At 42.2% G+C, this 25,157-nt stretch overlaps 1 long non-coding RNA gene across 1 annotated transcript in view; it reads left to right on the top strand.

The window, feature by feature from the left end:
• The first annotated feature begins 1,482 nt into the window (after nt 1–1,482).
• The window catches only part of LOC140200664 (uncharacterized), a 30,819-nt gene continuing 7,144 nt past the window's right edge, over nt 1,483–25,157 (top strand). The window contains exons 1-2 of the long non-coding RNA XR_011886686.1: nt 1,483–1,651; nt 10,594–10,728. This is a non-coding gene — a long non-coding RNA (uncharacterized lncRNA). The remainder of the gene's footprint in view (nt 1,652–10,593; nt 10,729–25,157) is intronic.

Below are 25,157 nucleotides of genomic sequence, written 5' to 3'. Positions count from 1 at the left end.
TGTAGATGGTAAACATTCACAAAATGCTGGAGGAGTTTGGCAAGTCAGGCAGTATCTTTGAAGAAGAATAGACAGTTTTGGGCTGACACTCTTTGTCAATCCTGACTGATGAGGCACTGAAGACCAGAGCTGATGAAGACTCAGCCCGGAATGTCTACTGTTTATTCCTCTCCATTGATGCTGCCTGACCTGCTGAGTTCCTCCTGCATTTTTTCTGTGTTCCTTTAAGAAAAAAGATTCATTTGTGGAATGTATGGTTGGAAGCTGGAACACATTGCTTGCAGATGTAGGGAAAATAGTTTTCACTGGGGCCTTTAACATAGTAAAGGAAAGTTTGCAAGCTTGCAGAGAAAGAGGATGCTGGAGAGTGTGTAATGAATTCTGCTCTGGCAGACAGCCAGCATGCACAATGGCATCTTTCTGTCGTCTATCCATTCTGTGATTGGGGCTGGTTACAATACCTGAAGGGACAAGCTGGGTAAGTTTTTCTTACGGATGACTTTCTGTGTCTCCTGAACTCTATTGCCCAACATCAATGCATTAGGATTGCAACATTTCCTCGTTCTGACTGAAGATTTGAAATATTAACTCTGGTCCTCTCTGTCTGACCTTCTGAATATCCCAGACATTTGTTTTAAATCATTATATTAGAGACTGGTCTCCTCAGACACTCACAACATTTGAACTCCCTATTCAATGGAACAGCATAAACGCAAGAGATTCTGCAGATGCTGGAAATCTATAGGAATGGACACTAACTGCTCCAGAGGAACTTCAATAAGTCAGACAGTATCTATGGAGAGAAATATACTTTATACTTTGTTATCGCCAAATAATTGATACTAGAACGTACAATCATCACAGCGATATTTGATTCTGTGCTTCCCGCAGAATTCAGTCAAACTTTCAGGGCAAGACCCTTCCTGGGGCTGGGAAGAAGGGGGAAGAGGGTCAGATGAGAAGGTGGGGAAAGGTCAGGAATACTAGCTGGCAGGTGATAGATGAATCCACGTGAGGGGAAAGGTGGTTGGAATGTGGGGGGCGGGGGTGGATGGCGAATGAGGTGAGAAGCTGGGAGGTGAGAGTTGGAAGACGTCCACCAAATAGTTTTGCGTGTGTGATCCCAGGAACCATTCTGCAGTCTCAAATTTTACAACTAAATACACCTCAGCCTGATACGCAGGCTTCTTGGCGACATGAGTCTTGCTCACAAATTACAATGTTTAGCAGCGCCAGCGGGTGTACGGGTCTAACTCTCCCGTTGAAACATTTTTTTTTACCTGCTGATACTCGTTATTTACCTTGCACTGGGTGGTTATGTGGTGTGTCACTGGGTGGATTCCCGAATTGACTGTTTCTTAGAATTTCAAGTCCCACCTCTTTTTTTACCTGCAGATTTGACTCGTCATGTTCCGAGTTCCAAACGCTCACCACTACCCAGCTCGCCGTGTCAGAGCGTTCCCTTTGTAAGTAGCGCAGTTTTGTTTACCTTATCGGCATAGTCTCCGGCGTTAGGGTCGTCCCATTTCTGCCCTAGTGTCAAACCGGCTTCCCCCGGGTTCTGTCGCTGGAAAAAGCTGATTTTCTCTCAAATCCACGACGTATTGTACGGATCGAAGACCCACCAGTCAATCGCTACCTGCTTTAAAATGTAAGTAACTCAGCTCTGATAACGAGCCTAATGAAGGCGAGTAGTTACTCCTGCTTTGGATAAATTATCATTTCGTCTCGTGGAAGTCTGTCATCCAGTCTTCCTGTTCTGCAAGCTGTATCCCTCTTGTTAATAATTCTACCGTAAGAGTTAACGAATATCACCATTTCCCTTATAAAACGGACGCAAAGACCTGCAGGTACCGGAATCTGGAGCAACGCACGATAGAGTGGAGGAACTAAACGAACCGGACGATTCACTTGAATAGTTTGACCATTTGATTCCATGGATGCTGTGGTGTCCAGCATCTTCTGTATTTTGTCATGGACATAAATATTTCAATAGCATTTCTCGTTTTGATATCGGCATCGGAAAAATAACAATATCGTCGTTTTATATATTGTTCTGAACACCCAGTTTTTATACTGATCCCTTTGTTATGTGTGATACTACTGCTGTTACTTGAATTTATAGGATTGTTCCAATAGAGAAATTCAGACTGGTATCATTGTGTGTCACAGTGAGCACTGGCAACAACTGAACCCAGGTGCAGAGGAACGACAGGTCCCCATTGAGACTCAAACAAGAGTTCATACATAGGAATTCGTACAGACCCATTCTTGAAACACCAGGATTCTGCAATAAATTCTTCTTCTTCTCCTCCTCCTTCTCTTCCTCCTCCTCCTTCTCTTCCTCCTCCTCCTTCTCTTCCTCCTCCTCCTTCTCTTCCTCCTCCTCCTTCTCCTCCTCAGTTGGCAAACAGCTTTAAGGTGCAGTACTGTCACCTTTTGCAGTGGAGCGCTAGTCAGGTAGTCAGGTAAACCCTATGGATTTAGACTTGTATCAAACTCTATGTAAAAAGCATGTATTTTGCACTATATATTATATTTAAAGCAATAAGACCATAAGATACAGGAGCAGAATTAGGCCATTTTGGCCCATGGAGTCTGCTCTGCCATTTTTCCTCTCAGTCTCCATCTCCTGCCTTCTCCCCGTATCCCTTCATGCCCTGAATATCTGCTTAACACAAATTTTCCCCAACACTGTCTTTTCTACAGCTGCTCATTTGCCAGTGTTTGGTACCTTTGTTGCTTTGTCCCTCAGCTCCGATTTTTTTCAAACAACCAACTCTGCTCTCAATCACGTAGAATCTTTGCCATACTTATATCTCCCTGTTAACTTCTTTAGATTGTTAGTCAGTGCTATTGGACTCAATGCATTTATTTCACTCCCTTGCTTAAGTATTAATTTAATTTAATTTAAACTCCTCTCCCATCACCTTCCCTCCAGTTGATTATTGTTCTCTGTCATCAATATCATTTTCTCCTTGATTTCCAGTTTTCCTGCTGGCCCAATATCCAGCTAAGAACTTATACTGGAGTTTGAGTAATAGGACTGGATGTTACAATCCCTAAAGTTTCTGCACTGCACTTGACTTGAGTGGAAGTAGTTCTTAAAGATGACCACCAGATGATTTTACTACCATTAGGACACATCTTCAGTTTTGTACCTCGACATCACTGGGTGTTTCGGCCCTTTATCACAAGACACCCTCAGCAGAGGCAGGCCCACCACAGGCGGATCAGACCTGGGCGTGTGTCACATGGTTAGTCTCTAGATGGTCACTTGGCAGCCCAGACAGCACCCCTTCTTTTCAGCCACAGCCAGTCACTGCTCATTTTGGTGGCATTAACGAGTGCTTTGATTGCCTTCCTATGGGCCTGCCCTCTGACTCTTACTTCCCTCAGCAGCCTTGCGGTGGAACTGGCTACAAAGTCTCTGCACTCCACCTCAACTGGGCGCTCTTTAACGTTCCAGCCTCGCTCCTCTGCTTCAATCGCGAGGTTGGCATATCGCAGCCTTTTCCATTCGTAAGCCTCATCCACAGCATCCTCCCAGGGGACCGTCAGCTCAATGATAAAGACGCGCCGACAGGAGTTGGACCAAAGTACCAGGTCAAAAGGTAACTCCTGTGGGAATGACATTCGTAATAGTAAAACACAACAACCAATGAGCCACATTAGGCTTGCATGTGATAAAAACGGGAGGGCTTGATAGATGAAGGAGAGTCGGGGGATGTTGTTTACTTGGATTTTTAGAAAGCCTTTTGTTATGTTTTGCGACTCCAATGCCATCAAGAGGGGTGTCCTCTTTTGTAAATTGCTCAGCTATTATATTTTCCAAAGGTAAACAGGACAATCCATCAGCATTTCCAAGATTCGTCTTGAATTCGATCTTGTAATTAAGTTCTCCAAGAAGCACAGCCCGTCTCTGCATTTGTGTGACTGCTGTTACTGAAACGCCTTTCGGTGGATTTAAAATGAACTCTAGTGGCTGATGAGTAGTAATGAAGGTAAAATCTCTCCCATATGAGTACTGGTTGAAATGTTTTACACCCCAAACCAGACTCAAGACCTCTTTGTAAGTTTGGGCAGGATTTTTCTCTACAGCCGTAAGGGAACATAATGTCAAGACTATGAGGCGTTCACTTCCATCACTCTTAATATGTGACATGCCTGCACCTGTACCATAAGATGAGGCATCGCACGCAAATTTCAAATGGTTGATCTGGATCATAATGTGCGAGTGCATTGTCTAACGTTACCATTTCTTTTACCCTTCGGAAAGCTACCTCACACTGTTTTGTCCATTGTCGTTTCTTTCTGATCTATAGTAATGAGTTCAAGGGGTGGAGCACAGCAGCCAGATTTGACAGGAACCTGTTATAGTAATTGATAAATCCTAAAAAGAACCACAATCGTGGCACATGCTTTGGCTTTGTGGCATCCACTACTTCTTGAACTTTCTCTGCACACTTGTGTAACCGCTGTACATCAATAGAATGACCACAGTTAAGTGACGCTTGGTTTAAAGAATTCACAATTGTTGCTCTGTTCTTTGAGCCTAAAATCTTCTAATCTTTTTAACAATGTCTTGAGATTTTGGAGATTTTCTTTGTCATCATTTTCAGTAACAAACATGTTATCCAGGTGACACTAAGTGCCTGGGCACCCTTGCAGCACCTGGCTCATAGCTATCTGCCAGAGTGCAGGTGCAGAAGCCACTTCAAAAATAAGCCTGCAATAATGATAAAGCCCTTTGTGAATGTTGAGAAGCACTTTGGACTCTTCTTTCATGTCCATCTGTAGGTGGGCCTCAGCAAAGTCCGCTCTGCGAATGTTTTTCCCTCCAGAAAGTTTTGTAAATTTATACTCTATACTGGCCAGAGGGTATTGATCTACTTCCCCACTAACTTTAAAATTCCTACAGATCCTGACAGATCCATTCTTCTTGGCTACTGGATCCACTGACATTGTACATAAGTTTTATTCAAACTTGGAAAGAATTCCTTCAGCCTCCATGCGATCTAAGTCACTGGCTACTTTATCATGGCTGCTATAAGGAACCAGATGGGCTTTGTAAAACATGGGTGTGGAATTTTTATTTAACACTATTTTACCCTTGATATGTTTAAGTTTTCCAATGCAATCTTTGAACACTGCTGTGGCATTATCCAGTACCTTTCTTAATTCCACGTCGATGGATCTCCAACCAACTCTCAGCCACTCACACTCCCACAATGCTGCCTCTCCTGTTTTTTCCACATACAAGCCCAAAGTGGCTTGTTGTTTGTTGTATTACACTTTTACAAATGTCGTTCCCACAGGAATTATATTTTCTCCAGTATAATTACTCATTTGGATATCTGCAGGCTCCAGTTCAGTATCTTTGAAATGCCGTTCAAACTCATTTTGTGGAATGACTGAAACAGCTGAGCCAGTGTCCAATTTCATTTTAATTAATTTGTCATTCATTTCTGGTGTAAGCCGTATTGCTTGTCTCTGGTTTGATTTCACATTGTAAATCTCAAGGGTACTTAGTCTCGTATCACTTTTTCATCAACAGCCCTCGGATTAGTGTACTTTTTGAAACTGCAACTTGAGTTTTTATCTTTTTCATCTTCCTTGTGCCGTCCATTTACTTTTGTCTGCCCGACATGTTCACCCTATGCATCCTACTTTGTTGCATTTCTGCAAGTTTCACCTTTAAGCCCACATTGGTCTGGTGTTTGTGAGCTCCTGACACAAAATTGACACCATCTGTTCAACCAGGCTGGTTTCTTTTTAGACATAATTTTTTCATATATTCTTTCATTCCTGATTGTAACTCACTTGCATCTCTGTCTGCTGTTTCCATTGGTAAAGCTATTTTAACTGTTCTTTTAAATGTGAGTTGTGCTTCAGTTAGGAGCCATTTTTGAATGCTTTCTTGTAAGATTCCACAAATTAAACAATCTCTCAGTAATTCATTAAGCCAATCACTAAACTGACAATACCCAGATGATCTTTTCAATTCAGTCATGTAGGCTGAAATGGACTCTCCATTCTTTTGAGTCCACTTATGAAACCTAAAACATTCTGCAATCAATAATGGCTTTGGTTCTAAATGTTTTTGCATTATTTTCACAATATCATCAAAGCTCATTTCAACTGGCTTGATTGGAGCAGTCAAACTTTTAAACAAACTGTATGCTCTTCCACCAAGTTTAAAGAAGACCATCAAACACCCAATTTCTCTCTCTGCACATTGAGTGTTCGATTGTTTTCATTTTGTATGGGATCTTTTGGGTTTCCTTGTTTTGTAGCTGCCTGTAAGGAGATGAATCTCAAGGTTGTAGAATATATGTATACATACTTTGATAATAAATGTACTTGGAGCTTTAAACTTCAAACTCAGCAAAAGTAGCACTCACTTTTCAATTGCTATTTCATTTGCTTTAAAACACTGTTCAATTCATTCAGTACACAATCTTCAGTATCCTCTTGCATAATCAAACACATCTATTTTTCTGATGCAGCCAGCCATTTCTACTTTTTTATATTCAAGTATTTTATTACCGGGTGCTCACTGTTTATGAACCCATGAATTTGTCCATTTTCTGCCTTCTATTTTAAACTCAACTAGTTCTCTCTTTCCCTTCTGAAGAGGAAAGTGCAGTGCTTCTTTATTTTTAAACTTGAACGTCATGCTGTGCTTCAACAGGTAGGTAGTCATCTCTTGTTCATTTTAAAAGTTACTCATCACCACTGTTATGTTTTATAACTCCAAAAGATAAAACTAATTGAAAGAGAAGCTTGGAGCTGTGAGACTCATGCCTTCATTTCGCTTTTACTTTTAGTGAGGTGCACATGTATGACATGGTGATATAATGATGTATGTCCTTAACATACTTTTACATATCACCTATAATGCATTATATAAGCAACAAAGAATGCTCAATAAAACAACATATTTACATTTTTACTGAACTATTAAAGGCACAACACTTTTGACGTTGCTGCACATGAGGCTGCTAAACAAGTTAGCAGCTTATGGTATTAACGGAAAGATGCTAGCATGGACAGAATATTGCTGACTAGCAAGAGGCAAAGAGTGGGATTGAAATGTAGGCTGCCGGTGACTAGTGGTATTTGGCAAGGGTCAGTGATGGATCCACTTCTTCCATATCATACATTAATGGTCAGGGTGATGGAATCAATGGCTTTGTAGCCAATACATAGAAAGGTGGAGGAGCAGGTAGTGTTGAGGAAGGCAGGATAATGGGGTTGAGAGGGACAATAATCAGTCATAATCAAATGGTAGAGCAAACTAGATGGGCTGAATGGCCTAATTCTGCTCCTATGTTTTATGATCTTATGAAAGTTAATGTGGCCAGCTCGCTAGCACTGAGTTAGAAAGAAATGGGCATGAAGGGGTGAGAGACACTGATAGGGGATTTATTGGTTAGAGGAGTAGATAGCATACTCTGCGGATGAGAATGAGACTCTCGGATGGTGTGGTGCCTCCATGATGGTTTTTTGGATCAATTCTATGGCATTCTAATCCATGCTAAGGGGGATGGTGTGCAGCTTGAGTTCATTGGACCAATGGCATAGGCAGAAAGGATGATGAAGTCCTGAAAAGTAAGTTAGGTGCTAAGCTGAAAGACAGGATTTCCAGGGCAGTGATCTCAGGATTGCTACCCGCGCCACATGCTAGTGGGCGAGAAATAAGATGATGTTGCAGTTTAACATGGGGGTGTGAGGAAGGGCCACAGATACTTGGATCATTGGGCTGTCTCCAGGAAGAGCTGTACAAATGATACAGTTTGCACCTGAGCTGGAGGGGGACCCAAAGCTTACAGGAATGATTATTGGGACAGCTCAGAGGGGCTTAAGCTAGAACTGTGGTGGGATGGGAACCACAGTGGCCGGACACAAGTGGAATAGCAGTGGGAAAAGCTTCCATCTTTGCCTATAAGCAAAGATGAAAGCTGTAAGGCTGAGCATAGTGAGTCTAATGATCTGAGTTGCAACCATTTCAGAGCAAGGTGTATTTTTGTATGTCGGCCTATGGCTACTCTACTACCAAGATAAGACCACTCTCAGTATGAAGGAGCCACTCCTCATATTCTGTCTAGGTAGCCTCCCACCTGACAACGTGAAGTTCGATTTCTTTAACTTCCAGTTATATTTCCTCCCTTCCCCTTTTTCCTTCTTCCATTCCCTATTCTGGCTCCCCTCACCTTCCCCGCCACCCATGGTCCACTCTCGTCCCCTATTGGATTCCTTCTTCAGCCCTTCTCCACCTATCACTTCCCAGCTTCTCACTTTACCTCCCCTCCCCTGCCCGCCTTCCTTCCCCCTCACATGACTTCACCTATCACCTCCTAGCTTGTACAACTTCCCCTCCCATTCGCCTTTTAATCCTGGCTTCTTCCTTCCTTTCTAATCCTGATGAAGGGACTTGGCCTGAAACATCGACTTTATAGAGGCTTTCCAATGATGCTGCCCGAACTACCAAGTTACTCCAGCATTTTGTGTATGCTATTTTGATAAGACAGATGAACTTGGAGCATGGCTCCATATGGAATTAAGATATCGCAGCTAACAATAATTTCACTACCATCGTTTGTCTTGTGTGTATTCATATCAGCACACAGCAATTGCAATCAGAGTCAGAATCATCTGACAAGGAAACAAGCCCTTCAGTTCAATTTGTCCGTGCCAAATCAGAGTTCAAAGTACCTTTATTATCAAAATATGTATACATTATACCATCTTAAGATTCATCTCCTTTTAGGCATCCACGAAACTAAGAAACCCAAAATAACGCATTAAAAGAAAGAAGACCATCAAACACCCAATGTACAGAGAAATAAAGCAAATCATGTAAACAATAAAAATAAGCAACTAGCACTTAGAATGAACGTGAGTCCACGGACGTGAAGCCTGAACCAGCCAGAATAGGCCACAGCCTCGGCCTCTATTCAGCACAGAGCCGAGTAAATGTCGCGGAGCAGCAAGCAGAACCAGGCCAGCCCTGGCCTCTGGTCCCAACGCTCAGCCATTTCAAACTGGCCCAACATTTGAATCATCTAAACATTGGGCTGATCCTCGCATTAGGACTCGGGCCCTGACACTTCAATACGCTCTGGGCCTCGACTCTTCCTTTTCTCTGCTCGCCGCAAATCTGTCTCACCTTCACTCACCTCGACCTCAGTTCGACTTCGCCTCATACCTACTCACTTCAACCCTCGACTCTTTCACACCTCCATTGTTTACAGTGATCATTTACAATTAATTTTACCAGAAAACTGTTATTAATAAAGTATTTCTTTGTCGTCTTTGTTTTGCTTACTGCCGATAAGTAGTTGCTCGGCTTCACCAGTGCCACTGTAAACTGGGAGATCCCATTTGCTCACATTTGAACCATACTCCTTTAAACAATTCCAATCCATGTGCCTGTCCAAATGTGTTTTAAGTGTTGCTATTGTGCCTGCCCCATTGACTACGTCTGGCAGCTCACTCCATATACATGCCAAACTCTGTGTGGAAGAAGTTGCCCCTCAAGTCTCTCTCCTCTCTTGTTAAATCTATGCTCTATAGTTCTTTATTCTCCAACCTTGGAAAAAAGACTTTGTAAATGACCCTTTTGGTTTTTTTTGTATCTGTTATGAGATCATCTCTCGGTCTTCTATGCTCTGAGGAATAAAGTTCTAGACTGTTCAAACTCTCCCTATGACCCTTACGTTTAAGAGTTTAAGAGTCATGAGGTAATGATGCAGCTCTATAAAACTCTGGTTAGGCCACACTTGGAGTACTGTATCCAGTTCTGGTCACCTCACTATAGGAAGGATGTGGAAGCATTGGAAAGGGTACAGAGGAGACTTACCAGGATGCTGCCTGGTTTAGAGAGTATGGATTATGATCAGAGATTAAGGGAGCTAGGGCTTTACTCTTTGGAGAGAAGGAGGATGAGAGGAGACATGATAGAGGTGTACAAGATAATAAGAGGAATAGGTAGAGTGGACAGCCAGCGCCTCTTCCCCAGGACACCACTGCTCAATACAAGAGGACATGGCTTTAAGGTAAGGGGTGGGAAGTTCAAGGGGGATATTAGAGGAAGGTTTTTTACTCAGAGAGTGATTGGTGCGTGGAATGCACTGCCTGAGTCAGTGGTGGAGGCAGATACACTAGTGAAGTTTAAGAGACTACTAGACAGGTATATGGAGGAATTTAAGGTAGGGGGTTATATGGGACGCAGGGTTTGAGGGTCAGCACAACATTGTGGGCCCAAGGGCCTGTAATGTGCTGTACTGTTCTATGTTCTATGTTTGGGAGAATTGTAAAGATAAGATAGAATGGCACTGACATGATTGCCACCCTTCCAGTTGATAATGTTCTGACAAATGTATAAGTGTTAGACTGTATATTACAAATATAATATCAAGAATACTTGGTCTTAGGATGAGCTTCCAACCATATGTTAAAGCCATCGTTAGATGCAAAAGTCACACCCATTAAAGACCAAAAAGAGTAAAGCTAGATGGCAAACCTTCAAAGGTTAAAGCAAGAAAAAAAATGACAAGGTGTTCTATTTTATATATTTATTCTCCTTAGTTTGTGGTGGCGCCATCGTTCTACATGAATTTGAAGACCCAATCACCATGTCTCTCATCTTCCCTTCCCTTCAATTGGTCATGATTTGGATGATCACCATGAACGGGTCTCCTTCTGCCTCAGTGGAAGAAATGGGTGAGTGATTGCAGCTCATAAATGTCAGATGATCCAGAGTTGATATCTGTAATCCAATCTGTCCCCCTTCTGAAAGATGGCATCAATATTCCTTTTCATAAATAGTTAATCCTGTGAAAGGTTTGTGCAGAAAAACAGCGATTTCCAAAATGCACCATTCCCTGTATAATAAAAGTGAAATGTAAAAGCCAATGCAGTTTGCAAAGCTGAAGTAAATGCTTTGCATGAATGATGCAGCAAAATTACCTTGTCACCCACAAAATAACTGTTACCATTTGTAACGATGAAGTCTCTATGTTTGAAGTTAAATCTTACAGGGTTGTTCTGCTCTGCAAACAGAATTAAGAGAAAGAATTCTTCCTTCAACATACTTGATGAGTATTCTATCATTTACTAGAATTGTTTTATTTTAATTTTATATCTAAGTTTAAAAGGATAATGACTGAATCAACATAGAAATAATTAGCTTAGCTTTATTTTGTCATATACACATTGAAACATAGAGTGAAATGCATCAGTTGTGTTAACAACCAACAAAGTCTGAGGAAATACTGTGGGGCAGCCTGTAGTGTGGCCATATTTCCAGTACAAACACAGCATGCCTGTAACCTACTAGCCCTAGCCTATCCAGGGCCTCCTCTACTGTCAAGATGAAGCCACACTCAGGTTGGAGGAACAACACTTTATATTCCGTCTGGGTAGCCTCCAACCTGATGGCATGAACATTGACTTCTCTAACTTCCGCTAATGCCCCACCTCCCCCTCATACCCCATCTGTTACTCATTTTTATGCACACATTCTTTCTCTCACTCTCCTTTTTCTCCCTCTGTCCCTCTCACTATACCCCTTGCCCATCCTCTGGGTCCCCCCCCCCTTGTCTTTCTCCCTGGGCCTCCTGTCCCATGATCCTCTCATATCCCTTTTGCCAATCACCTGTCCAGCTCTTGGCTCCATCCCTCCCCCTCCTGTCTTCTCCTATCATTTCGGATCTCCCCCTCCCACTTTCAAATCTCTTACTAGCTCTTCCTTCAGTTAGTCTTGACGAAGGGTCTCGGCCTGAAACGTCGACTGCACCTCTTCCTAGAGATGCTGCCTGGCCTGCTGCGTTCACCAGCAACTTTTATGTTTGTCGCTTGAAATTCCAGCATCTGCAGATTTCCTCATGTTTGAGCCCTAGCCTGAATGTCTTTGAAATGTGGCAGGAAACCAGAACACCCAATGGAAACCTATACAGTGCAGAATCCTTCCAGACATTGGTGGGAATTGAAACCCGCTCTCACTGCTGGCATTATAAAGCATTGCACTAACCACTACACTACCTTGCCACCCTACAATGTAAGAAATACAGGTACAGGAATGGGCCCTTCAATCCTTGGAGACTATTTTGCCATTCGATATGATCATTGCTCAATACCACATTTCTCCTTCTCCACTCTTGATGCCTTTGGTATCTAGACATTTATCCTCTTAACTATGTATATTCAGTGACTTTGCCTCTACAGCTTTCTGTGATAATGAAATCCAAGCATTCACTACCCTCAGTTCCTAAACGTTCATTTTTTTTTATTTTTAAAATTTTTAATGACGTAGTGTGGGGTAAGCCCTTTCGGCCCTTCAGACTGTGTCGCCCCGCAGAGTCCCAGTTTAAACTTAGCCTAATCGCGGGACAATTTACAATGACCAGCTAATCTACCAACCAGTACGCCTTTGGACTGTGGGAGGAAACCGGAGCACCCGGAGAAAACTAGCATGGTCGCGGGGAGAACGTACAAACTCGTTACAAGCAGCAGCTGGAATTGCACTGAGGTCACTGCCACTGTAAAGCATTGTCCTAACCAGTACGCTACCGTGCCACCTCACCTTCTTACCGATCACCCAATTAGATTTCAGAAATGGTAGCCTTTGCTTCTGCTTATCTCCCTAGAGTAGCCAACTCCATCTGCATCCTCCTGACTCCATCTGCCTCCTTTTTATTGGCTGACACCAACCTACTGCCCTCTTCTGTGCATATTGTCTTGTTTATTATTTATTGTAATGCCGGCACTGTTTTGTGCACTTTATGCAGTCCTGGGTAAGTCTGTAGTCCAGTATAGTTTTTGTGTTGTTTTATGTAGTTCAGCGTAGTTTTTGTATTGTTTCATGTAGCACTGAGGTCCTGAAAAACATTGTCTCATTTTTACTGTGTATTGTACCAGCAGTTATGGTTGAAATGACAATAAAAATGACTTCTCTTGACTTGAATATAGCATTGTATAAGCAGCATTGACAAGAAAAAACACAACTAGATGAAAAACAAATCTCCACGTGGAGTCGGGAGACTGAGGCATGTGGACTTGATAGAGGTGTACAAGATAAGAGGAATAGGTAGAGTGGACAGCCAGCGCCTCTTCCCCAGGGCACCACTGCTCAGTACAATGGCTTTAAGGTAAGGGGTGGGAAGTTCAAGGGGGATATTAGAGGAAGGTTTTTTACTCAGAGAGTGGTTGGTGCGTGGAATGCACTGCCTGAGTCAGTGGTGGAGGCAGATACACTAGTGAAGTTTAAGAGACTACTAGACAGGTATATGGAGGAATTTAAGGTGGGGGGGTTATATGGGAGGCAGGGTTTGAAGGTCGGCACAACATTGTGGGCCGATGGGCCTGTACTGTGCTGTACTATTCTATGTTCTATGTTCTAACTCTTTCCCATCCAGCCCTTTTATAGTATGGGAGTTACAGTCAATATGTGGAAAGTTAAAATCACTTACTACAACAACCTTATGTTTCTTGCAACAGTCTGCAATCTCTCTGTAAATTTGCTCCTCCAAATCCCAGGGACCATTGGGTGATCTATAATATTATCCCATTAATGTGGTCATATTCAGTTCTATCCATAAAGCCTCACTAGACAAGCTCTCCAGTCTGTCCTGACTGAGCACTGCTGTGACATTTTCCCTGACTAGTAATGCCACCCCTTCCCCTAAACTTGCTCCTGCTCTATCACATCTAAAACAACTTAAACCCATAACAATGAGCTCCTAGTCCTGCCCCTCCTGCAACCAAGTGAGAGTATCCATAGATATCTATATCGGATAGGGCTTAAAGTCTTCTTTTCGGTTTGTTTGTGTAAAACCGGCCCAACAAGCCATTCTGCCCAGCAACCCAAATACTTCACCATTGCCCAATTGCAGGACAATTTGCAATGAATTAGTCGACTAACCGGTACGTCTTTGGACTGTGTGTGGATATCGGAGCAACTGGAGGAAACACATGATCACAGAGAGAATGCAGAAACACCTTACAGAGGGTGCTGGGATTGAACTGATGTCCTGAGCTGCAACAGGAGCATGTCAACCCCTACACCACCATGAATGTTGGGCTTTGCGGACAAGGGAGCCCAATACCATCACAATTCATATATAACTTTCAAAGGGCTCTAGATTTGCACCCATAGATTCCCCTGTGTATCCATAGGGCCCTGCTAGTCACTGTATATTTTCCTGTTGCATTTGCCCTCCTACTTCACATTTGTCTGGATTAGACTCCATCTGCCACTTCTCCGTCCAAATTTCAAACTGTTCCATATCCTGAGCAACACACACAAAATGCTGGAGGAACTCAGCAGGACAGGCAGCACCTATAGAAAGGAATAAACAGTTGATGTTTTGGACCGAGACCCTTCATCAGGACTGGTAGGGAAGGGGGAAGGAGCCTGAATCAAAAGGTGGGTGGAGGGGAAAGGAGGATAGCTAGAAGGTGGTAGGGGACCCTGCTGACTCCCTTGACAACTTTCCTCCCCTTCCACAGCTCCACCAATTTCTGTCTCATCTGCAAACTGACTAATAAGACATGCATTTATCTGCTTCCTGGTGCTAGATTGTGGGAAAAAAGCTAGGACAATATCACTCATTCTCTGTAAGAGGACGTGAGAAACTACTGCTCACGTGGTGGAGCATTGGTGAAGCAGCTCTACTCTAATGCTAATGAAAACACAGGGAGAAAACAACATAGATGACTCGAAACATCTAGTGAAATGCTTTGAATAACACTGTTATGTTCGTATGAGCGACTCGAGACTTGCCTCTGACTCGAGGGAAGGCACCTAATAGGAAATAAATTTGGCCTGTAGCTTCACATGTTGTTTTTAGTACTCTACAAATGACACATTCTAAAACATGTTTTTCAGCATTATGTCATTCAGCTGTGGTTCAGTTTTTTTGCACTACCTTTGCTTTCATACAGGAAATGAAGTAACCCAGATATATACACCGCATAAAGATTCCATCAAATTGTGTAAAGATCTACACAAATACCAGAATCAGGTTTATTATCACTGACATAGGGCTATGTTGTGAAATTTATGGTTTTGTGGCAGCAATACAGTGCCACACATAAATTATAATATACAATAAATTATAATAATATTTATTGCCTTATTTGTCTTGTTTATTGAGGTATAGCGCAGAGTACGCCTTTCCAGCCCTTCGAGTTGTGTCACCCAGCTACCCCCAATATAACCCCAGCTTAATCATGGGACAATTTGCAAAGACAAATTACCTTCCCAATTGGTACTGCACATCTTTGGACTGTCAGAGGAAGTCCGTGCACCCAGCAGAAATGCCACACGGTCACAGGGAGAAAATGTAAACACCTTACAGACAGCAGCAGGTATGCTATAACATGTAGTACGCAGACTGATGCTGTAATTTATTGCAGAGTGAACATTGTCTCATATTGTGTGTTGTTTTGGTTACCTATCTACAGGGAAGGCATTAATAAGGTTGAAAGAGCTTAGAGAAAATTTAGAAGGACGGGCCAGAATTTGAGGACCTGAGTTATAAGGAAAGGTAAACAGCTTGGAACTTACTCACGTAAATTATGAGTGGTATACATAGGGTAAACGCAAGCAGACCTTTCCCACAGAGGTTGAGTGAGACTGGAACTAGAGGTCATGGATTAAGGGTGAAAGGTGACATGTTTAAGGGAAGATGAGGGTGTAAGGTGCTCCTTCCGTCCAATAGCCTACAGGTCACCCTTGGGCAAGGTGTAGTACCTGTTTAACCTCCCAGTCAAGGTCAAGTGAAGCCATGGTCTGCAGGTGGTGGATGGTTTTACAAGCAGATTCTACAACTGGAATTTATGGTTGTGAAACTAAAAACGATGGGCAGATGAATCTGCTGATCAATGGCCAGGGTTACCCATCCAGTATGGACACTGCAGCTGAAGAAGGCAACAGGAGACCACTTCAGTATTCCTCCCTTGTACAATCATGAACTCAAATCAACTACAGTCTCAGCTCAAGGACGTGAGTGGAGCCGTCACCCAAGGAGCCTCATCCGGTAAAAGAACTCATGCACCACAGGTGAACCTCAACTGTTGGCAGATTAAAAGCAAAGAAAATCAGACTAGCAACCTGGAATGTAACAACCCTTAACTAACCTGCTAAACTAGACAACATCAAACAGGAAATGGAAAGATTAAAAATCAACAGCTTGGGAATGTGCGAGATGAGGTGGAAAGGAGCTGGTAAAACATGCTCAGGGGGATATACCGTCATTTACTCAGGACGAGAAATACATGAAAAACGTGTTGGAATTATGCTAGATGATTAACATGCAAAATCAATAAAAGGCTATTGGACAGTATCAGATCGAATGTTACTTGTGAAACTACATGCAAAACCTTTTGACATTAACATCGTTCAAGTTTATGCCCCAACAGCAGACAGCAGTGAAGAAAGCATCGATCAATTTTATGACGAACTAGAAACAGCATTAAGACAATGTAAAAGCTCAGAAAATACCATTATTCAAGGTGACTTCAACGCAAAAGTAGGCAAGACCAGGGACGAGGGCAATATTGGGCATTACGGCATAGATGAGAGAAATGAGAGAGGTGAGCGACTAGCTACATGGGTCACAGAAAAAGATTATATAATTTGTAATACCATCTTTAAGCCACACCAGAGAAAACTATGGACATGGAGGAGCCCAGGGGATAACACCAGAGACCGGATTGATTACATGCTTATAAGGAGAAGGTATAGAACTGCTCTGAAATCATGCAAAACATATCCGGGTGCAGACTGCTGCAGTGATCACGTACCAATAATCAGCGTGATGTACCTGAGACTCAGAAAGCTTAAAAGACCAAGACTAGAGCCAAAGCTGAATTTGGGACTTTTGAGAAAAAACGGTGACATCAAAAATGAATTCCAAATAACATTGAAGAACAAATTCGAGGCTCTACAAAACATCACTATTATAGAACAGCAATGGGGAAACCTCAGAGACAGCATAACACAAGCAGCACAAGAGGTGATTCCCAAACAACAGAAAAAAGCTAAAAAGAAATGGATGACAGAAGAAATTCTGACTCTTATGGAACAAAGAAGAAAATATGAGGAAAACTAAAAAGCCTACATATCCCTGCATGCCCAGATTACAACCAAGTGCAAGGAAGCAAAAGAAAAGTGGCTTAAGGACAAATGTGAGTTAATAAAACAATTGCAGAAGACCAACAACAGCAAACGTATGCACGACGAGATCAAAAAGGTCAGAAATCGGAGGAAAAGCGGGACAACAACAGGATGTATAAAAGCAAAAGACGGCTCTACAATTATGGAAAAAGGAAAAATAATGCAACGATGGTCAGAATACATCAAAGACCTGTACGACGACAAAGACCAAGAAGACAACTTTGAAATTGGCAACAACAACGAGGGCCCAGCAATACTGAAAGAAGAAGTGGAACATGCTATGAAGAAAATGCGAAAGGAGAAATCATCAGGACCAGATAACATTCCAGTTGAACCGTATGAAGCGCTAGAAGATTTTGGTGTAGAAAAATTAACAATCTTATTGAATAGAATATACAACATGGCAAAGTACCAGAAGATCTTTTAAAGACAGTATTCATTGCACTGCCAAAGAAACCAGGTTCAACAGAGTGTGGACAACACAGAACAATTAGTTTAATGAGCCACCTCACAAAAAATTCTACTTAGAATTGTCATGCTTAGAATAAGAAACAAAATTAAACCAGAGATCAGTGAAGAACAGTGCAGCTTTGTCGAAGGCAAGGGAACATCAAACGCCACTTATATTCTCAGGAATATTATCGAAAGGTCAATAGAAGCGCAATAAGACCTATACGTCTGTTTCATTGACTACACAAAAGCCTTTGACACAGTGAAACACCAAGTTATCATGAAAATGCTTAAAGATATTAATATCGACGGAAAAGATCTAAGAATAATCAGCAATCTCTACTGGCAACAAAGTGCAGCCATACAGATAGACAACGAGATTGGTGAATATCAGCCAGTAAAGCAAGGAGTCAGACAGGGTTGTGTTCTATCACCAGACCTGTCCTCCCTGTACAGTGAAAACATCATGAGAACCATACAAGACCTACCTGGAATAAGTATAGGAGGATACAATATCAACAACCTCCACTATGCAGATGATACAGTACTAATAACAAACAATGAAGTAAATTTACAGAAACTAGTATCTACCATCAACACGGAGAGCGAAAGACTTGGCCTGACCTTAAACAAAAAGAAAACTGAAGTAATGGTAATATCAAAGAAACCTGATATCCCAAACTGTAGGATCGTATTGAGAAATGAAATCCTGAAACAAGTTCACAACTTCAAGTACCTTGGATCATGGGTAACATCTGATGGTAAATGCAAAACAGACATAAAAGCAAGAAGAGCTATGGCAAGAACAGCATTTACAGAAATGAGAAACATCCTAACGAACAAGAAAATAGCAATTGACATCTGCCTTAGAGCTCTCAGCTGCTACATTCTTCCTATATTGATGTATGGCTGCGAGTCAAATGCTATGCATATCATATATGGACAGGATAACCAACGAAGAAGTTCTACAGAGAACGAAAACAGAACGTACATTACTTAAAAAAATCAGAAAACAGCAATCAAAATTCTTGGGACACATCATGCGAAGAGAGACTTTAGAACATTTAGTTACAATGGAAAGCTGGAAGGAAAAAGAAGCAGAGGCAGACAGACCATGGAAATGATAGATGGAATAACATCATGGTTAGAAACAGGGGAGGTAACAACGACAATTCGGAGGGTCAGGGACCGTGATGGATGGAGAGACATGATCGCCCACGCCGAATGGCAAGGCACCTGAATGAGGGTAAACTTCACTCAGAGGATGGTGAGAATGTGGAACGAGCTGCCTGTGGAAGTGGTGGATTTCAACATTTAAGAAAAGTTTGGATTTTTGCATCAAAGCTGAAAGGGCTCGCATTCAGGTACAGGTCAATGGGACTAGGCAGGATAGTAGTTAATAGTTCAACACAGACTAGATGGCCCGAGAGGACTTGTTTCTCTGCTGCAGTTCTCCGTGACTCTATGACCACCAGATTCCTAAAAATCACTGACTTGTATAAATCAGTATGCCGGTCTAAATCTGTAAGCCAGTGATACACTTTATAGAACTTTGGTTAGGCAGTACATGGAGATCTAGTTCTCCCATTACGGGAAGGCCGTGGAGGCTTCAGGAAAAGTTTATCCAGGATGTTGCATGGATTAGGGGGTATGATCTATAAAGAGAGGATGGACAAACCTGGGTTGTTTTCTCTAGAGTAGAGGAGGCTCAGGGCGGACCTGATAGAAGTTTATACAGTATTGTGCAAAAGCCTTCAGATTATTTATATAGCTGGGGTGCCTAAGACTTGTGCACTGTACTATAGTATTCTTTTGTGTGCTGTACTGTACTCCTTGCACAAAAAAACACAAATTACGTGAGTGATGATAAACCTGATTCTGATATGGTTCTCTACTGTGGACAGAGAGTGGGAAGGGAGCAGGGAGAGGGGAATCACGGTTGAGAAAAGGGGAAGAAAGAGGGGAGGGAGCAAGAAACATCAGAGAGACATTCTGTAATGATCAATAACCCAATTGTTTGGGATCAAATTACCTTGCCTGGTGTCTCACGGCTGGGTGTGTCTGCACCCACACCACCCCCAACCCACCCTGGCACTCCTTCTCTGCCACCTGTTCTACAACAGTCCTGCGACATTTCACTCTTCCACTCCCAACATCCTTTGCGCCCACCAGATTTACAAACTCGTTCTCTGCTCCAAGTTGACAAATATAGTACTGTGCAAAAGTCTTAGGCTCCCCAGCTGTATATACTATTGGTGCACGAGACTTTTGCACAGCACTGTAACATTATGAGAGGCCCCGAGAACATAGCCAGTCAGAATCTTTTTTTCTCCCCCGAGCTGAAATGTCAGATATTAGAGGCTGTGCTTTTAAGGAGAGAGAGGGAAAACATAAGGGAGATGTGTAGGATAATATTTTGTGACAAAGAATGGTAGATACCCTGGAACAGACTGCCAGGAGCAGTAGTAGAAGCAGATAGGAAAGTAGCATTGAGCTTTTAGACAGGCGCATGAATATGCAGGGAGTAGAGGAGTATGGATCATGTGCAGGCAGAAGAGATTTTGTTTAATTTGGCACAGTCATCGTGAGCTGAAGGGCCTGTTTCCTAGTGAAACAGTTCTGTATCCTGTGTCCTGTGTGAGTTTTTTAAAAAAATTGTTCAATAATAAACTCGAATTGACAATTCGACCATAAGGGCGGTGACAATTCAAGAAGATGGCTCATCGCCACCTTCTAAGAGCATTAAGGGACAGACAATGTACACTGGCTTTATCAGGAATACCCATGGTCCAGAAATGGAGTTGGGATCTGCAACTTTGCAATGCAAACTTGACTGTCTTTGAAAAAAGGGCTCAACCTTGAACCAGGCTAAATGATTTTGAAACATGCACTTTGAGTGCAGATTAAGTTGCACCAACACCCACTTGAAAGTGATCTGGCCTATGGTTCTGGTTCTGCAGATAAAAGCCTGATAATAATTTGCCTCTGGTTAGGATCGTTACTCTTTGATCTGTGACAGAATTCACACCTCTGCTGAATCAGAACAAGCTTTATCAACTCCTCTTCAGATGTCTAAGGAACACTCATTTTAAGTTTCACTGCTGTGGGAATGTTTGTCCATTTATATCTTCATTTAAAAAGGATTTTGCAATTTCTTCCTAGTGATTATACTTACTTTTGGTTGTTTGGTACATTGGGGTGTTTGACAGTCTTTATGTACAATTTGACATAAATTCTATTGTATTTCTTTTCTTTGCTGTAAATGCCTGCATGAAAATGAATCTCAAGGTAGAATATGGTGACATATACATAATTTGAAAATAAACTTACTTTGATGATTAAGTATGCTATCAGTACAACAGGTTTTGGGGTTAAGATTCTGGACCAGCACAAATATATTGAAATATTGATCCACAGACAAGTGCTCAAATTCCACTGTGGTAGCTAGGGAAATTAAATTCAAATGTTCAAAGTTCAAAGTAAACATACATGTCACAATATACGACACTAAGTTTTGTTTTCTTGCAGGCATACTCAGTAAATCCATGAACCGTCAAAGAATCAATGAAAGACCACACCCAACAGGGTGGACTAACAACCAGTGTGCAAAAAGCCAGCAAATTGTGCACAGACAAATGAAAAAAGAAATAACAATGATAAATGAATAAGGAATAAATATTGAGAACATGAGATGAAGAGTCCTTGAAAGTGAATCTATAGGTGTGGGAACAATCCAGTGATAGGGCAAGTTAAGTTGAGTGAAGTTATCCCCTCTGGTTCAAGAACTCGATGCTTAAGTGGTAGTAACTGGTTTTGAACCTGGTGGTATGAGTCCTGAGGCTCCTGTACCTTCCTCCTGATGGCAGCAACAAGAAGAGAGTGTGTCCTGGGTGGTGGGGATCCCAGGCTGTGATTCAAGTTATTAAACTGGAATTTAAATAAAAATCACAGGGAAGAAAATATCTTGTTCTTAACCTGCCTGGCCTATATCATTTCTATCAGTAATCTACATTGAATGCATTGGTCAGTCTCTAAGTTGACTTTAATAATAAATTGATCCATAGGTAACCGTAGGTACGATGGATACTAACTGCTCAAAATGCATATTGTTCATATTATCCTTTGTAACACAGCAGATAAAAGATATCCAAGGTTCAAAATGCTTACTGCTACTCAATATATTCAAGAGCAGTAGAAAGGCTGTTGAAACTTCCATTAACCTTTACCCATCCACTTGACATCATCAAGAGAAATTATAGTAACGTTATTGACCTGATCAAGGCTAAACAACACATGTTGATGCTAGAACATAGAACAGTATAATACATTACAGGACTTTCAGCCCATGATGTTGTGCGGCCCTCTTAACCTTCTCCATGAACAAGCTAACCCTTTCCTCCTACTCAGCCCATAGCCCTCTATTTTTCTTTCATCAATATACCTCTCTAAATCTCTTAAAAGTCCCTATTGTATCAGCTCTACCACTATCCACAAAACTCTTGGTATTCTGTGTTTGAATAAAACCACCTGAGAGGAACACAGGGGTCTCCCTACTATCCATCTGGGACATTTATCAGGAGTGCTGTGTACGCAGGGCCCTTGATATTAACAAAGATCCCACCCATCCATCCAGCATCCTCATTGACTTTCTACCACCAGACAGGAGACTCTGATGCATAAAAACAAGAACGGTCAAGATGGGAAACAGTTTCTTCCCTTAGGCTTCTGAACTCTCTGCCGCATCACATTCAAAGTGTCACCGGTTAATCTACTCCATTCCTTACAGAAATTAATTTATGGACTTTAGTTTGTTTATTTATGCGTAATTCACTTGTAAATTTTATTCTTCCTTTCCTAAGTTATTGAGTGTTATATGTGTGCCATGTGTACTATGTTGCTTTATGCCCTGATCCAGAGAAACATTGCCTTATTTGATGATATACATGTTCAGTGATAGCCCTCAACATCAATTCAGCATTTGACCGAGTATGGCATCAAGGTGCCCTAGCCAAAATGGAGTCAATGAGAATTCGGGGGAAACCCTCCGCTGGTTGGAATCATACAAAAGGAAGATGGTTGTGGTGGTTGGAAGTCGATCATCTCATCCTCAGGACATCACTACAGGAGTTCCTCAAGGAAGTGTCTTAGGACCAAACATCTTCAGCTTCTTCATCAATGAGCTTCCTTCCGTCATAAGGTCAGAAGTGGGAACGTTCGCAGATTACTGCACAATGTTCTGCACCATTCGCGACTCCTCAGAGAGTGAAGCAGTCCATACCCAAATGCAGCAGGACCTGAACAATATCCAGGCTTGGGCTGGATATTGTGGCAAGTAACATTCGAGCCATGCAAGTGCCAGGCAATGACCATCTCCAACAAGAGAGGCTCTACCCACCAAACTCCACCGTTATCAGAATCCCGCACTAAATGATGAACCCTTAAATTCTCATTTGCACTTTATTTGTCTAGCTGCCCTGAACTTTCTCTATAAATGCAACATTACATACTGCATTTTGTTTTCTTTTCACTCTCCAATATAAGTAATATTTATATCTCTGTAAGATCTGCTGTTGTCATCACTTCCTTCCTGAGTGACCTTGGGAACTACCCCTTTCTTCAAGACATTTTGGACCAAATTTCCCTGCCTCACTGAGGGAAATTCCTTTATATTTGCCAAGAGATCTCAACACGCAATCTTTAGAAGGTAGTAGAGTGCTGGCTTTAGTAATGGGAACCAGCTTCATTCAAGGGAAGTCCCACAGTGTGTAATTGTGGTAAGTACTTCTCCATAAAATCCTTAACATCTTGTGCTCTAAAGCCTTCCAAAAGGAGTCATGGGAGTGGTGGAGGACATAACACTTCTCAGAGGAGCACAGAGAAGAAAAACTCCAGAGCAACCCATATATCTGGCACCTCCTCCTATCCTCCATCAACTGAGCAATTTGGCTGCATCTGTTTGGTCTGCAAAAGGGCAGCAGTTACCCGCAACAACAGCTAATCTGAGGGGACAACTTTTAAAGTGAGGAGAGGGAAGTTTAGGCTAGGTATTAGAGTCAAGTCAAATCTAGTTTATTGCCATTTAACTATATATTTTATTTATTCATTTACGGATGTGGGCATCGCCAGCTAAGCCAGCATTCATTACTCATCTCCAGCTGCCCTTGAGAAGGTGGTGATGAGCTGCCTTCTTGAACCATTACAGTCCCTGAGGTGTAGGTACACCCACAGTGCTATTAGGGAGGGAATTCCATGATTTTGATTCAGCGACAATGAAGGAACAGTGATATGTTTCCAAGGTGGGATGGTGAGTGGCTTGGAGGGGAATTTTCAAGTGGTGGTGTTCCCAGGTATCTGCTGTTCTCTTCCTTCTAGATGGTGGTGGTCGTGGGTCTGGAAGGTGCTGCCTTAGGAACTTTGGTGTGTTGTGGCAGTGCATCTTGTAGATAGTACACACTGCTGCAACTGTTCGTCGATGGTGGGAAGATTGAATGCTTGTGGAAGGGGTACTAATCAAGTGGGCTGCCTTGTACTGGATGGTGTCAAACTTCTTGAGTGTTGATGGGGCCACACTCATCCAGGCAAGTGACGAATATTCCATTACCTGCGCCTTGTAGATGGTGGACAGGCTTTGGGGAGTCAGGTGATGAGTTAGGTGGCGCAGGAATCCTACGCTTTGACCTGCTCTGGTAGCCATGGTGTTTATATGGCTAGACCAGTTCAGTTTCCTGTCAATGGTAACCCCCAGGATGTCGACAGTAGGGGATTCAGTGATGGTGATGCCATTGAATGTCAAGGGACGATGGCACACAATGATGATGATGATAGTCACTTGTATTGAGACGTCATATTTTGTGCATTGATTCCTGTCAGCAGCCGAAGATTACTCACTTCGCATATATCGTGCCAGTGAAGAAGTAAATTCCTATTCCCTTGGTATTGGTTTATTATTGTCCCTTGTCCTAAGGTGCAGTGAAAAGTTTATTTTGCACACTATTTCTACAGATCAGATCATTACACCGTGCATTGAGGTAGAACAAGGTAAAACAATAGCAATGCAGAATAAAATGTAAGAACTACAGATAAAGGGCTGTATAGGTAAATAATAATGTGTCGGCTCGTAACGAGATTGTTTTGCCAAAAGTCCAGTTTGCCATACCACTTTCTTACTGGTCATTATGCCACTGGTGTTTAGGACAGCAATGAAGGTCCTCTATCTGTCTTTGACTACTCAGATGTAGAAGGATTCTTCATCGTTGGTTCCATAACAATTTTGTTTGATTGCCCTGAGCTGAACCCCCAAAACCTGGAGGATCGGTGGGCCACTCTGAGTCTGGCCTCTACCTCTGATCTGTTTGGCATGGGTGACCCTACCAGAAGCCAAAAAATAAACCCCTAACTGCAGCCAGCATAGCTCTCCAAATCATTGAGGCATGGGAGCCTCCAAACCCTATGACAAGGTTGTGGTCCTCTTGGAGGCTTATCAGACTTGGGAGTTATTTAGTAGTTTAATAACAGTGGGGTA

The sequence above is a fragment of the Mobula birostris genome, chromosome 7 (assembly GCF_030028105.1).
Source record: "Mobula birostris isolate sMobBir1 chromosome 7, sMobBir1.hap1, whole genome shotgun sequence".
Taxonomy (NCBI): Eukaryota; Metazoa; Chordata; class Chondrichthyes; order Myliobatiformes; family Myliobatidae; genus Mobula; species Mobula birostris.
This window is presented reverse-complemented; position numbering and strand designations above follow the sequence as displayed.